This window comes from Euprymna scolopes, chromosome 13 (assembly GCF_053919585.1).
Source record: "Euprymna scolopes isolate OS-2025 chromosome 13, ASM5391958v1, whole genome shotgun sequence".
NCBI lineage: Eukaryota > Metazoa > Mollusca > Cephalopoda > Sepiida > Sepiolidae > Euprymna > Euprymna scolopes.
The window spans coordinates 98836157-98853398 of NC_136494.1; the positions used below are offsets into that span (position 1 = coordinate 98836157).

Here is a 17242-nt window from a genome sequence, read left to right on the forward strand (position 1 = left end):
TTTTTTACACAGTGATCACCACTTATCAAGGCCCGGAAGCCACTCAGGGATAAGGGTTATTGCAAGTACATTAAGTTAGTGAGGAGATTTGCTGAAGTGTTTACTTAAGGGGGCGGTTCATTAGGAATTTGTTAACATTGGACTTGAAGACATCCAAATTGTAGTCCGGAGGGAAGCAGGCAGATGGAACAGAGTTCCACAGGCGTGCAGTTCTAAGAAAGAAGCTTTGTTCATGGAATCCGCGTTTTGATTTAGGCACAGATATAGAGTGGGGGAAATTTTTCACAGTGGATTCAGCTAGACGGGTGTTTCTCGTGAAAGATTGGCGAGAGGGGACCAGAGATTGGAGTTCAGACGAGCACCTGCCATGGAAATAACGATAAAACAAGGACAGGCTCGCAACGTCTCTTCTATGGGAGAGAGGTTGCAGGGTAGAGAAAAGGGCATCCCCCACTAAGCCACGAAGTCTATTTTGCACTCCGTCAAGGCAGGATAGGCTGTTTTTAGCAGCTCCTGCCCAGATATGGCAACAGCACTCCATCCCTGGACGCACCTGGCTTTTATATAGATAGAGAATTGCATCAGTAGTGAGATATCTTCTGGAGCGGTAGAAGGATCCCACCATCTTTCCAGTGACCTTGGCAACAGACTTGATGTACGTGTTCCATTTCAGATCAGGAGTAAAGGTCAAACCCAGAAGCTTGTCAAAACACGGAGCCTCACCCAGACACAATATTATCAAGGAGATTATTTATGATGATCAGGAATAATAAATGTCCACGGATTGATTCCTGGGATGCACCAACATTAATGTCCTGTTGTTTGGATGTACTACCATCGAGGAAAACCTGTATCTTTCCTTTGATTATGAAGGATATGATTATATTAACTATTTATCTAGTAATACCATACAAATGAATTTTTATGAGAAAAGTTTCATGTCAGACCTTGCGTTGGTTTCTGATAGTCCTTTCTTTGAAGCTATATATCTTCAAGTGAAGATAGCCGTGCTCAAAGTGTCTAATTGACAGGTGGCAAGAGAGATAATGTCTGTGTCTTTCTTTGTCGTTCTCTAGAAACTCTATCTGAAATCTCTCTGCTCTTCAAATCCTAAAACGTCTCTGGAGGAAGTTCTTAAAATGTTCACTAGAAATCACTACACCCTATGACCAAACAACCTCATTATGGTTATTCTCCGCAAGAGTAAATTGATATAAATGTTTATCGCCGATACATAAATAGAGTATTTAAGTTTTTGTTTTGTTTACTCTTTTTGTTTTGTGTAAAAACAACAATAATAATTATGGAAATATTGAAAAGTAACTTTTTAATGCTTATTTGCTGTAATTTTTTGTAGAATATTGTGAGCAATTTAGAAATTTGTATTCTTTATTTTGTTTGCTCTTGTTCTGCACTACTGAGCAAAGCAGAAACAGAATTTGGGTCAGGGGCATTGTATGATGATCATTTCTTTACATCAAACCTGCTGGAAGGGGAGAGAAAGACAGAGAGAGAGACAGAGAGAGAGAGAGAGAGAGAAGGGGAGATCAGACAACAATTATGCCTTTGATATTGTTTTTGTACTTTTTTGTTGTATCTAAGTGGGGAAAGCAGTGAAACTGGTTTGTCTACTCTGTCTGGGCTTTTTAGTTTATTTTCTAGCATTTTGATTGGTCAGAAGCAGGCACTGACCTAAATCACAAGCGCCCATCCCAGTGTGCCCGGGAATTTACTTGACCTGACATTTCATAAGCATCTGAATTCAGAATTGCATTCTGCAAATATGTAGGAATGAGAAATACATTTTTAGTAAATTCTTGTGTGCACCATTTTGAAAGATTGTGTCACATTTACAAAAATGTGTTGAATTTTTAATATAAAAAAAAAATGTAAAATTTAAAAGAAAATAATGAATACATAAAAAAATAATAATTTCTGTTACTTAGTGGAATTTGGATTATTTGATAAAATTTTAAAATCACTTTTTCCGGATAAAATTTGATGGGTTTGGTTGTTTTATGGCGTATCAACCTTTTTCAGGTCATTTAATGCCAAATCCAGTAATTTTGGAAAAAGTTCTTAATATTTAAAGTTTTTAATATTTTCTTCTGTCTTTTTTATTTATGATATTTGGTTTGGTTGTTTGGTTTTATGCCATAGCAACCCTTTTTGGATTATTTAATGCCAAATCCAGTCACTTTGGTCAAAGATTTTATGCTTTTGCATCTTTATATATTTATGATGTTTAGTTTGGTTGAAGGAAAATGTTTTTGTTTTTGACTTTGCAGAACATTATTACACTTTGCAAAGAGAAAGGAAATAAAACAATAACATCAATGTTTGGTGCAGTTAAGGTCTGAAACCAGCATCTTCAGACAGCCTGATCTGGTTCTTCTGCATGAAAACAACTATTTCCCTAATGTATTATTATTATCATAATTATTATTATTATTACTAACTAGGAGTTTTAACATGGGCCATCAAAAATTACTCTTCGAGACAAACCTGTAATGCTGCCTGGAACAACAGCCGTTTGCCATTGATTTCTCATTACCAGCAACTATCGGTCTTCACTGGAATTTACGTGGCAATAAGATTCCCCAAGGTCTCAATCCTCTTCACACTCATCCAGTGGAGGTCTGATTAATGCTTCCTCACATTAGTCTTTCCATCCTCCCTGACTTTCCTCAGCCATTTGGTGTGGTATTGGTTGATACTGACACTTTGTGTGTGTGTGTGTGTGTATGTGTGTGTGTGTGTGTGTGTGTGTGTGTGTGTGTGTGTGTGTGTGTGTGGGTGGGTGGTAACTTACAGTTTCAGTTTTCTTGATTCCGTGTGGTTTCGTTGTGTTTTACTTCTGTAGCAGTTTCTATATGTCCAGCTTGTGCCTGCAGCTCATGAGTGTTAGTTCCCGCATTCAAGGTTTTTCTTAATATGTCAGCCGTTTTCATTATTGTTATCTGTTGTATCTTCTCAGCCATTCCTGTGATTATTATTATTATTATTATTATTTCTATCTAATGAATTAGAAAAAAATTGTGGATTATTTTATATTATTATATATATTATAGGCTCAAAGTGTAGTATCTGTTGAGTCTGGTTAAAGGTAGAATAAACAAAGATGACCAACGATCCCCTATTCCCTATACTTTAAATGACCTTGTGTCAAATTTGTTAAAACTGTATTTTATACGTTTTAAGGAATTAACAATTCAAAGTGTTGTATCTGTTTTGCCCCGATTCAGAGGAGGAGAAATCCATATCAACTGGAGTAATTTTAATTTTTGACCCAATCCCCAGTGTCCCTTTCTTGAGGAAGCTGCATTTCCCCTACATTAAAGCAATTTTATAAGAAATTCAGCTTTTTTTGATGAGGCAGCAAGTAAAGACATACCGCTATCTTATATCTTTCTTGATGACTATAAGCAACATTTTCATTGGGATCAGAGTGTAGTATCTGTTGTGATGCTACACTTAATTTGTCTTTAGTCAATGTAGGGGTTAACCCTTCTATACTAAGGCAATTTTTATTTTTGACTACTTCAAGAGTGCCCCTTTTTGAGGAGCTGGTTTTCCCCTACATTAAAAACGACCTTGTGTCACATTTTGCTCTCATGGGGAAGAAAACAAACAGCAATAAACATGTTTTTTAATTTTATATGCAGATACATTCCTGAGAGAGAGAGGAATAGCATTTTATACCCTATGTTTTTATGTACCAATGAGTCACTTTATCAAGGCCCAAAGACCACTCATGGATAAGAGCTAATGAGTTTTTCAGATGGATACGTGAGACATGATGATTGATAACGATAGTTGAGATTGAGCATAATTTGATTATTTAAGAGAATGGCTGAACAAGAATTTGTTAACATTGGACTTGAAAACGACTATGTTGTAGTCAGATGAGAAGCAGCCCCATGCTATTGTGTTTAGAAGACAAGTAGTTCTTGAAAAAAAAAAAATGAAAAAGTTATTAAACCCATTTAACTGACTCTCCACAAGAGCAAAGTTAGATGTAGGATTTTTTTTTAATATAAGGGAAATCCAACTTCTCAAAAAGGAGCACTTGGGATTGAAACACAAAATGAAGTTATTCTTTTCCCTTTTTAGCACAATTCTTTTACTCCATTCCTCTCTAAGATTGAACTGAGAACCTACAGGTATTCATTGCATTCTTCTTAGACTAGTAATAAATTATATATAAATTTATATATTTTATAAGAAATACAGGTTTTCAAATGTGAAGCAATTAGAAGCTTGATGGAATTTAAGTTTGAATCAGATTAATACACGTTTTGGGCCAGTTTAATATAGTATTTGTCTTTGCCTGACCCAAACTTAAATTCTTTTCTTTTTTTTTTTTTTTTTTTAAATATATTTTGGCACTTGATGAGGAGTGTGGACCCATGCGCAAACGTTTGCTCTCCACGATCCGCTCCCTTAGACATGCGCAGAAGGTTTTCAAAATAAAAATAAATTTAAAATGAAAAAATAAAATAAAGACAAGCACAAAATAAAAGTATAAATGAAATTTACTCAAAGAAAAAAAAAAGTCAAAACAGAAAACACGCTCGATTAAAAAAAAAAAAAAATGAAAGAAATGTAGTTGTGAAATGAAATAAAATAGCGCACAAAAAAAGTGAAAGAAATTTAGTTTAGATATAAGTCCGATATAAGTTAGCTGTTGATTCCAATTTGTACTTGACGTAATTCAATGGCTAAATAGGCCACTGAAACCCTTCTGCGGCTGCGCATCATGTCTGCTAAGGGAGCGGACTGTGGAAAGCAAACGTTTGCGCATGGGTCCACACTCCTCATCAAGTACCTATATTTTTACTATTAAAAGCGACTACAACAATTTTTATAACGTTTTTAGTAAAAAAAAAAAAAAAAAAAAAAAAAAAAAAACAAGACAAAAAAAACTAAAAGCTCCAGTGGGCTGCAGAAACTATCCCTTTCAGAGGTAGGTAATGCCTACTCTGCTTCTTAACTTAATCTTGCCCGCAGAACTATTCAGTCTTATCACATATTTTCCTGCACTTGTCGTAAACCACTTAATCTCCTTTGAACAGTTGCAACAGAAAAGAATTTCCTTTAAAAAAAACAAAAAACAAAAAAATCAAATGACACAAGACGACAAATGAAAATGGCTGACATATTATTAGTCATGAACAGACGAATGCATTTGAGCCAAGGCAATCCATAATACAGGCCTAGCAAATATGTCATTGAGGTTTACGACTGGGGGGAGGGCGGTTACGTGAAGACCAAAATTACTACTAAATAATAATTAGCGAGAAAAGTTTTAGTAAGAAATGAAATGAAACTGCTTCACTAATCCTAATGCGAATTTAACCGGCTTCCTCTGGAGAAGGAAGTTTCATTGGAGTATGAAATTCACAAGCGGTCCCCAGTCGCATGTATATCTCTATTATGAGACAATGTTAGGTTTTTGCAACTCTTGCAGGAAGGTGTCAATGTTTCCCTACATACAGCGCTTGTATTCCCAAATTGGTCACTCATCTGGTACTGACCAGGCATAACGTTATCATGAACCGGTGCATCAATATGACTGTGCCTTGGACTCCAGTTAAATGATTTGAGCCAATCTATAAGCATGTCTGACATGTAGGTAAATATAAAATGAAAAGAAGCTCATCTATTTTACATACAAACCAAATTAGAAAGTGTACAAAGAAATATGGCTAAAATAAATAAAAGATCTGAATCATAAAAATAGGTTAGAATCCTTGATTTAACTACTTTACTAAAAAGAATGTGAAGAAGGGACAATTTGAGACTAGAAATAATTAATGTCATTTTTAATTGCGTGCAAGCGACTCTATAAGTCACTCTGTCGGTCTGTCTGTTTGTCGGTCTGTCCGTAACACTTTTGTGCTCGGCCTTTTTGGTTAAGATCAAAGGTCTGTTGTAAATAGATGCTGTTCTTAGCTTTTTAAGCTTTTCTTGGCCAAAAGGCCAAGAAGTTGAAGATTTTGGCCAAGGTCCGGTCGAATTGGCTGCAGGTTGTTATTGACGAGTTGGTTGAACCGGAACAGAACTACGCTGTGAAGGGGAGATCGATTCAGAACAACTTGCACCTGACATGCACAATCCTAGAGGGAGGGATAGATGATGACACGGAAGTCGCGCTGCTTAACTTAGATCAGTCAAAAGCTTTCGATAGAGTGGACCATCGTTTCTTGGCATCTGTCTTAAAGGCTGCCGGTTTTAAACCGGACTTATGCAAGTGGATCTCCGTGATATATTGACCGCCCACAGCCGTCATGTAAGTCAACGGAAAGCGCTCAAAACCCTTTGTTATCTCTTCGTCAGTTCATCAGAGTTGTCTGCTGTCGCCCCTGCTCTATGTCCTGGATTTGGAGCCCCTGCTCCGCAAGCTGAGATGTGGGGAGGCAAATTCGACCCTGCACGGAATTGCAATACCCGGTGGCTCAGCCGCCAAGGTATCCGCGTTCGCCGATGATGTCACGGTCTTTGTGTTCAGCTTCAGAGACATCGAGATCGTGTCGGAGGCACTCGCTCGGTACGAAAGAATTACAGGGACCAAGATAAACTGCAGCAAGTCGGTAGGACTGCGGTTGGGCGCCTGGAGTGGCAACGTCAACCTCCCGGCGCCCTCAGCTGGATGGATGGCCTGGTTCAGATCCTCGGCGTGTGGTTCGGACGTGATCTCCAGCTTGACAAAAATTGGTTGGAGATACAGTCAAAGGTGGAGGCTGCAGTCAATTTGTGGCTTCCTAGGAAACTTTCCTTAAAGGGTAGAGCTGAGGCGTGCGCCACTTACGTTTTTCCTCTCATCCTTTACTGACTGGCTGTACTTCTCCTGCCTGCACAACACCTAACAGCTCTTATTGAACTCTTGTCCTTGCTTCTTTGGGACAGAGGAAGACACTGGGTGAGCAGACAGGTCTGTATTCAACATCCGTGTGAGGGAGGCTTGGGAATGTCAACCTCTCAGCGTCTCAATGACACTTCAAGTCTGGCCTTCCTGAGCCACTATATGCAAGATGACCAACCGTGGCACCACGTGGTTACTGCTGCCTTCCCCGACCTCGTTCTCGATCCTTCTATCGACAGCCTTTGCAGGGAGAATCTGCCTACATGAAAGAGTGCCGAGCCACACTAAAACCCGTAGTGAACTCCACAGGGATCTAGTGAAGAGGGTCACCGACGATCCACTATACGCGCGTTTGGGTTGGCAGCAGAGTGAGATCCGCTCCGCGTGGAGCTGGGCACTGGGTTTGAGTCATTTGAACAATTTAGAGTTCTCTCTGACCTGGCGATTGGCCCGAAATGTACTTCCACTCAACAACATACAATGCAGTTCCGGGTTTTTGGAGTCGCCTGATTGTCCCCCTGTGGGACAACGGCCGTAGAAACGACTGATCACGCTTTCTTTGATTGCCGCAAACTCCGCCGGTACTGGTTGTATGTCAGCGAGGTGACGGCTCGCATCTATCCTGAGCATCCTCGCCCAATTATCGTATTCAATGTCGTGGACAACGTGAGGCTGCCATGGGACCGGGAAAGACAAATGGTCTATGTTACGATCCTGGCCGTGGCGAGAATGGTGATTTGGACGTCACGTCTGCAAGGTTGCCGGGGGCTGTTGTCTTTTTCTGATCAGGATCTGATCACTTTCTTTAAACACCAGCTACGGGTGAAGATCAGATGTGATAGAAGAAGGCTGCATCATGCGGCATTTAACAGAAGATGGACACATGTTGCAAGTCGGTGTGTACGAAAAGGAGCCAAATTTGAATACATGTTCCCCACCTAGGTGTGGAAAGTGCAGTTCCGTAAAGTAAAATTAAACAAGTAGCCTCTCAGCTAGCTGAGTGTGTGTTCCATACCTCCCCGATTAGGAAGCCTCCAAGGTCCCCACCCCCTCCTACTTGCAATTTTTTTTTTCACCCCCTCCTCTAAATTTTACCCATCTTGGAGAGAAAGAAAACCAAACTAACCCCCATTCCTTACCCACAAAATTTTCTTTTCTCCATTCACTCCCATCTAGAGGGCATCCCCACTTAGAGACTGATCCACAGAAGCGAGGTTCCTTTTACAAACCTAGTGGAACGGGCAGTCTATCAACTAGACGGGTTTGGGAGGGTCCTACTAATCACCTTTTTTTTTTTCTTCCTCCTTGCCCCGGACATAAATGAATTATTGTACCATTTTTATTGTCATCTTTTTGTTTTTACACGTCAATAAAAAATGTTTTAAAAATTGGGAGTTAAGTAGGACGTCCCCCAGTACAAAAGGGTGAATGCGGTATTATGGTGAAAGAAGATACTAGCTGGGAGAAACTTTTGATTTCATATAGTTCTGGAGTGACAAGGATGACCAGCGACCCCCACAATTCCCCCTTTTGAGTTGGCCATGTGCCTAAGTTTTTTGTTCATTGTTGATTTTCACTGTATTTTTAACATGAATAAAGGATTTAATATCTCAGAGTGTAGTATCTGTTCTTATTACATGCTGTACTTATGTTTGTAACTTTGTGATATAAAGTGGAGGATCACTTTTTTGTATTAATTTAATGTAAAATGATCACCCACTTTACAACCAGTCAGTCTCAAAGCCATTCAAGTCATTCTCCAGATGATTCAAGTTTTTTTGAAGGATTCCAGTTATTTTTTAAGCATTCAAGTCATTCTTAAGGTCATTCAATTCATCCTTAAGTTAATTAAATTCATTCTAAGTCATTTACTTTTTATCTATTTAAGTCATTTCAGCCCATTTTTTGGTCATTTTAGTTTATTTTTAAGAATTTCATGTCAATCCTACATTCATGCATTCATTCATTACACGAGAGCACACGACTAATGGCTATCAGCCTTGTTTTTTTTTAAATCATACTTGTGTTCATTTTTAGCATCATACATTTGGCATCTGGGTTGGGTGGGTTAGTGTTTGAATTGGTCTAAAAGTGATTACCCAATCGATCGCAGCAGGCCATCCTTTCAGACATTACTTCCTCCTTCAGCAGTAATTTTTTTTTTTTTTTTTTTTTTTACTCAGGTTCACCCCTAGCTGTTCAAGGGAAGAAACTATTAGAATAGAAAGCTTTCTGGGATTTAGGGACATCAACAGTGAAAGGGGTGAAATCTTATTGCTAAACGGGTTTGTCGGGGATATGTACGTCGAGGGGGTACAAGTGAAACAAGTTCATCAGAACACATTCCATTAAAATATTTGTAAAACAGGCACAGTGATGTAACATTGCGGTGATGAGACAGGGGCTGGAGCTTAGTTGATAAAGTGGGACCGATTAGATTGACAACTCTTTTTTGGACTATCTAAGAGGGAGAGATTAGTGGTAGATGCACCAGCCCAGATGTGGCAACAATACTCCATGCATGGGCGAATGGTGGCCTTGTAAAGGTATAGGATACTCTCAGGCGTGAGTAGTCTTCTAGCTTGATAGGGGGAACCCATCTTCTTTGCAGCAGCCTTTGCAATGTCTTCTATGTATTTGTTCCAGTTCATATTCCTGCAAATATTAGGCCGAGGAGTTTGTTGGTAGAATTCTCAGGTAAGGTACTATTTGTGATGTATATAGGGGGTTGAAGAGGCGTCTTGTAATTGTTAAAGGAGAGCAGCTTAATTTTATTAGCATTAAATGTTACCATCCATTTGCGTCCCCATTCCACTATAGTCTGGAGGTCATTTTCTAACAATTCTGCCATTGTCTTAGATTTAGTAATGAAGGGGTTACCCTTCTTCATTGTCTCTCACTTAGAAAGTAAAAGGTTTATGAGACACGCTTATAAGGGAATGCCAACACATTTGACCAATGCTATTTTTTATTCCATTCAGAGTGTTTTCTTTTTGTGAAAGTCTAACTTCGTGTCAGACATTGTGTCACATCAAATTGCTGGGGGATTTGAATGAACTTTTCCTTACACTGGTAATTTATTGGTCAAAAAAAAAAAAAAAAAAAAAAAAAAAAAAAACTTTTAAAACCCAAATCTACCACACAATTAAATATTTCTTCTAACATAGGAATATATTTATTGGAACAAGTTACACCATTAAGCTTACAATAGTACAAGTGTTGAATATTTTTAGAATAAATTGGACGAATAGTTGTAAATTAATGAATTTACAAGGACACTTTTGGAGTTTATCTGATAATATATTTAATTTGATCTGTATGTTCCTACTATATACTAATTTATAACCGTTCCTTGTGTTTTTATAGTAGCTTAGTATGTGAATTTCCACCTTTGCTTCTGCTTTCTAGCCAATTTGAAGAAAAATATTTGTCGAATTTTGGGGAAAAAAATGCATAAAAAAGTAAGTAACTATGATGAATATATTTGTGCATTGTTTTTATTGTAGATAAAACATTGGAAATTGTTTTTAAGCAAAAATAATTCATTTTAAATTAATGCTGAATACATTTTTATGGATTGCATAAAAAATCATTTAATAAAAAAAAAAAAAAAGAATGCAAGTTTTCAGCATGTTATTATGTTATTCTTTATTTCTTTAAATTTATAAAACATATATCCAGTTAAAAAGAAATCATTTAGACTTAGTAATGTGTATTCTACCTTTTTTTTTATTACATTTTCACCCCAAACAAGGCGCATTGCCACTTTGGTGCAGGGGGCTACTATCAGGGGCAGCAACAACTGGGGCACTATGTTGGGATTTGGGCAGCAAGATGTCAGTTCACGTTGCACTTGAACTTCTGCATGTCAGTACAGTTGGGGAAGCAGGAACTTGGAATGGAATTCCAGAGTCTAGCGGTTCTGGGGAAGAAACTACTGGAGTAGAAAGATCTTTTACATCTAGGGATCTCTACTGTGTGGGGGTAGGATTTAGCTGCCTGTCGGGTTTGTCGTGGGGGCACAAGTGTCTGCAGTTCGTCAGAGCATTCACCATTAAAATACTTGTAGAACAGGCAGAGGGATGCAACATCTCGTCGATGGGACAGAGGCTGAAGCTTAGATGACAGTTCAGGGCCTATCAGATTGGCGACTCTTTTTTGAACCTTGTCCAGGAGCGAGAGACTAGTAGCAGATGCACCAGCCCAAATGTGACAACAATACTCCATACATGGGCGAGTGGTGGCCTTATAGAGGTACAGGACACTTTCAGGTGTCAGTAGTTTTCTAGCACGGTAAAGAGAGCCTACCTTTTTCGCAGCGGCCCTGGCAATGTTTTCAATATAATTGTTCCAACTCATGTTTCCTGTGAACGTTAGGCCAAGCAGTTTGAAAGATGTACTCTCAGATAGGGAGTCACTGGCCATTGCTATTGGTGCCAGAGAAGGTTTCTTGTAATTATTGAAGGAAACCAGTTTAGTATTGGCAGCATTGAATGCGACCATCCATTTATGTCCCCATTCCACTACAGATTGGAGGTCATCCTCTAGTGTTTTTGCCATTTCTTTAGAAGTGTGTTCATTTGTTTTCCTGTCATGGCTGTTATAGAGTGTAGTGTCATCAGCATATATACCCATCTCAGAGGCAGTTTTGTCGGGGAGGTCATTAATAAATATTAGGAACAATAGAGGTCCAAGGATAGACCCCTGAGGCACTCCCGTATTTGTATCACACTGTTTAGACGTATGACCGTCAAGGACAACCTGGATTTTTCTCTTATCTAAGAAGAATTTAATTATGTTAAGTATTCTACCAGTGATACCATATGATTTAATTTTCCTGAGGAGACCCTTGTGCCATACCCTGTCAAAAGCCTTAGATATATCTAGAGCAACCGCTCTGCCCTCCCCTGCTTTGTCCAGTGAATGGTATATACGTTCAGAGATTACAGTGAGGATGTCAGCTGTGGAACGGGCATGTTTAAATCCATATTGTTTGTCAATCAGAAGTTTAGCATCTGTAAGGTGCCGGACTAGAGCATGGTTAATTATGGTCTCAAATATTTTGGCGAAAAGTGGGAGGAGGCTAATGGGGCGATAATTTGATGGGTCAATTCTGTCGCCAGAATTCTTGAATATTGGTACCACAGAAGCAGTTTTCCAACAGCCAGGAAAGCATGATTCATTAAGGCATTTGTTGTAGAGTTTGAAGAGAACTGGGGCTACTTCGGCTGAGCACTTTTTTAATAGCACAGCTGGGATGAGATCAGGTCCACATACTTTTGGAGTGTCAAGGTTTTTTATGATAGCGTGTACCTGAGGAGGGGTGATTTTTAAATCGTCTAGCGTGACGTCTGTCCACAAAGGAAAGTCAGGCAGAGAGTGGTTGGTAGGGTCCAGTGTGGAGTTCGAGGCAAACTGGCTGGCAAGCATATTAGCCTTGTCGGTTGCTGAGCAAACAACCTCGTGATTGTTGGTTAGCGGGGGAATTGTTGATTGCCCATTATTTACTACACTGTTGTAGATTTTTCAGAAGTCACGATTTCCTAATTTTTGTGCTCTGATGCGTTTTTTACTGGTTTCAGTAAATTCTCTCTTAGCTGTCGTTATTTCTTTCTTAACGTTACTTCTAGCTTCTATATACTTCTGTTTGTTTGAACTGGACTTATGTCGGTTAAATCTGCGGTATGCATGCTGCCTTTGAGCAATGGCAGTTGCGCAAGTCAAAGTAAACCATTGGGGAGACTTGTTAACAAACTCCAAAAACACAATAGTTTTTTAGTAGTATATAGATTCTGCAACACTGCAGGTAATATGTGCATGTGTGTGTATATCTTTCAGAATGCGTGTCAGTTGTGGTCACTAATTGTGGATCTGAAGGCCATAGAGATGAGATGCTTCTGAAAGATCTTCAACATGTTCGGACCACATTACAAATGAGTAAATGAAGAATAAACTCAGATAAGCACATGAAGATCTACTGTCCGTTGTGATGAAGAGAAACCTGAAGTTGTACGGCCATGTCATACGATCATCAGGACATGCAAAGAGAATCTTGCAATGAATGATACAGAGAGGAAGAAAGTTCAGTTCACAATGGATTGCCAAAGAAAACATGGGAAAAAGTGATAAAAGGAGGAAAAGAAATATTAAATAAGGATCTGGCCAGATAAATTACTTTGGAAGTCAAGTTTTAAAGCCATCCAACACATGTCATCTTATAAAATGGACATTAAATCAAATTCGTATTATTTGGATTCTTCAGACTACTGTTCTCATCTTGAGTGTTATTTTCACAATGTTTTGGTTGATGTAACCTCCGACCTTCTTCAGGTGTATCTTGTCGAACTCAGGAATTTTTCTATCGAATTCGGGGATCAAGACAGAATTTTGAATATAACCTTTTATTTACTTTATGGGGGTAGCATGTTCTCGTTCCATCAGCCATGACTGGATAGAGGTCTTAAGTAATTTACAATTGTATTTTTGGTCACCCACACTGAGAATTGAACCATCAACACTTACAAATAACCAGTCATGGCTGATGGAACGATGGCATTCTACTCATGAAGTAAATAAAGTGTTCAGTTTAACAAAAACATTGCTGAGTTCGACAATATATATCTTAAGAAGGTCGGAGATTACATCAATCGAAACATTGTGAAAATGACGCTCACGGTGAGAACAGTAGTCTAAAGAATCCAAATAATTCGAATAACCAATCCTCATCTCAAAAATTCAGAAACGAAATTAAATCAAATATTATGATGATGATGATGATGATGATTTTTACATATACCTGAAACATGAATAAAACTATATTATTTTTTTAGCTTTTGTAATTGTGGGTGCGTCTTTTTTTTTAGTCTATCTGTCAATATTTCTCCTTCATTTGTCGATTTATCTGTTAAGGAATATTACATATTTATGTGTGAAATGTTGTTTTCTTATATAACCAAACAGCTGTTCGAGTATCATTATCTGTTCATTATAGGATCACTGAAGGCTCTTTTCCATCGATAATCTCCTAATAGTGCCATCTACCCATCGCATGGTTCTTTTCCCATGAAACGAAAAAAAAAAAAAATGCCACATTAATACCAAAATTAGATTTACGATTTTACAAATTGATAAAGATTTTAGAATGTAAAATAAGGCCAAAGAAATCAGTCAGATTATGAATATCAAAATCAAAGATGTCTGCTCACATTCCTATCAGTTTTCTCTATCTTTATATAATAAAGTTATTAAAGTGAGCTGTGGTCTTTCTGATAAAATTGCCTTTGCTTACTTAATTGATTAATTTTTCTTTTCTCATAAAAAATCCTCTGCTCTATAATAAAGAAAATTAGTTGTGTATATGGCCCAACATAACCAGCAGATAAGGGTGAACATCCTTGCATCTTTTGACTCGTATAAACCAGCACGTTCCATCTAAAATCAGACAAGGGAGGATGGGATCTGGTAGTCTCCCTCCTTCTGCAGCCTTGGACTCTGCTATTGGTCAGAATTTGGTTGACAATCCATGCTGTGCTGATAGATATAAAATAGAATGGTTCGAGGTACTACATAGAGCGGACTCCGGAAACCATTAAAAAATTTTTGGAGTCTGTCTATCGCGGTGTGTAAACCTTCTTTGTGCCGGCAAAAAGAAACAGCGAACGCATTGTTTCTTTTTGGGAAACTTTGAATTTTTTCTCCCGCTTTTTTTTTTTTCTTCCCCTCGTTGTGCCAATATTTTAATCGTTTTTAAACGACAATAAATTTAATTTTAATTTGCCCCCGTACTTTTGGCACATTCAATAGTTCCCCATTAGAGATAATATTATTTTGTTATGCTATTGAGTTTCCTCCTGACGAGATGATAGCCGAAAGAGCTCTAGAGAACCTTACATGTATTTTATTTAAAGCTTTATACAAATTTTGTACCTCCAAACATTTATATATATATATATATATATATATATATATATATATTTTACATAGGCGTCACCACTTATCAAGGCCGATAGGCCACTCAAGGATAAAGGTTAAAGAGTGTACAGTAGTAAAAAGGACAATATAGTAATCGATAGTAATGGAAGTTCGGTAAATTTGTGGAACGGCTCATCAGAAACTTGTTCACGTTGAACTTGAAGATGACCATATTATAGACAGCTGGAAAGCAGGAAAACGGAAGACAATTACACAGGCGTGCAGTTCTAAGAAAGAAGCTTTGTTCATGGAATCTATGTTTAGGTTTAGGCACAGATAAAGAGTGGGGAGAATTATTGATAGTGTTTTCAGCTAGTCGAGTGTTTCTTGTGAAAGTTTGGCGAGGGGGACCATAGATTGAAGCTCTGTCGAACACTTTCCATGAAAATAACGATAAAGCAGAGACAAACTCGCAACATCTCTTCTGTGAGATAGAGGTTGCAGCGAAGAGAAAAGGACATCTCCCACCAGGACACGAAGTCTATTTTGAACCCTATCAAGGCAGGACAAGTCTTTTCTAGCAGTTCCTGCCCATATGTGGCAACAGTATTTCATCCTTGGACGTATCTGGCTCTTATATAGATAGAGAATTGCATCAGAAGGATCCGACCATTTTTTCAGCGGCCTTGGCAACAAATTTGATGTACGTATTCCATTTCAGATCAGGAGTAAAGGTCAAGCCCAGAAGCCTGTCAAAACTTGAGGCCTCCCCAAGACGAGAGCCATTCATTTTAATTGATGCCAGATGGAGATCAGAACGTTGATGATGTAAAGATAGAAGCTTGGTTTTAGATGCATTAAAAGTAACCAGCCACTCCTTTCCCCATTGTACAACGTGATCAAGATCAGAGGAGAGAGAATCGGAGAGAACTTGGTCGTTTACGGTCTTAGATGTGCTACCATAGATGGTAGTGTCGTCAGCAAAAATGTCTACGAATGATGTAAGGATGCGATTTGGAAGATCATTAATGTAGATCAGGAAAAATAAATCAGTATTCATGCCAGAGGCAATGCCAGGTGACCTTGCTGGTCTCTGACGATATTGTCAGATTGAAAAGAAAAAAGAAATCTACACGTTTATTAAATATAGTGAGAAATGCAAAATATTGTTCGCAAGAGTAGAGATATGCAAATAACAGGTGTAACCTGTGACCCTGCTGAGATTGTTGTGGCTGAGATTGTTGTAGCTGAGATCGTTGTAGATGAGATTGTTGTGGCTGAGATTGTTGTGGCTGAGATTGTTGTAGCTGAGATTGTTGTAGCTGAGATTGTTGTGGCTGAGATTGTTGTGGCTGAGATTGTTGTGGCTGAGATTGTTGTAGCTGAGATTGTTGTAGCTGAGATTGTTGTAGCTGAGATTGTTGTAGCTGAGATTGTTGTAGCTGAGATTGTTGTAGCTGAGATTGTTGTGGCTGAGATTGTTGTGGCTGAGATTGTTGTGGCTGAGATTGTTGTGGCTGAGATTGTTGTAGCTGAGATTGTTGTAGCTGAGATTGTTGTAGCTGAGATTGTTGTAGCTGAAATTGCCAAAGTCAGTGGACAAGTCGATGGACGAAGTTGTCTAAAAAGTATTTTCTAAAGTCTAAGAGTGCAGATTTGAGAAAAAAACAAGGGAAAGAGAAAGGATACGAATTGAGAATTGTGTCTGATTTGGAAAAGAACAAAAAAGAAAAAAAAGATTATTAATTTATAATTCCTATAAGGGGAGGAGGAGGGCGAACCACAGAGATTATCAATATCATAAAAGGAAAAACACAAGTTAGGGATTCACTTCTGTTCACCTGAGGTGTTTACATCGTTCTGAGATAGCGCCTTCCCTCGGATGTAGGATTGTTGTCATCAACTAAAAACGTTTAGAACTTAAAAAGCCAATCCAAAAACACTTAAATAAAAAATAAAATTATATAATTTTTTTTCTAACTCAGTATTATAATATTTATTCTAATAACTATTTTTGTTCAAATAATATTTATTCAAATAATATTTATTCTAATAATTATTTTTGTTCAAATAATGAGCAACCGTCAAATTATTTTTTCTTGCTTAAAAATGACCCATGTTCTTCAGTGATACAACTTTGATGACCAATACTGAGCGATTACACTTATGATCTAAACAATATGGAATGAGTGATAATTAGATGGAACAAGACTCTTCAACATCTACGGTCTTCATCAGGATGGCAACCATTTTTGCAAGCAGGTACCAAGTGACCACCTGGAACCCAGGAACAGCCAAGATGTCATGACAAAGAGAAAGAAGTGAGATGTGTGTATATGTATATATATATATATATATATATATATATATATATATATATACAGCAGAATCCGGAGATACAGTGACCCTATGATACGTTGTTTCAGATTATGATGTGGAATACAATGTTTTTCCGGCTCCTGGTTA

At 38.1% G+C, this 17242-nt stretch overlaps 1 long non-coding RNA gene across 1 annotated transcript in view; it reads right to left on the minus strand.

Moving 5' to 3' along the window:
- LOC145292108 (uncharacterized) overlaps window positions 1–17242 on the minus strand; it is a 163646-nt gene that overhangs the window by 66370 nt on the left and 80034 nt on the right. The gene's annotated exons all lie outside the window — the stretch shown is intronic.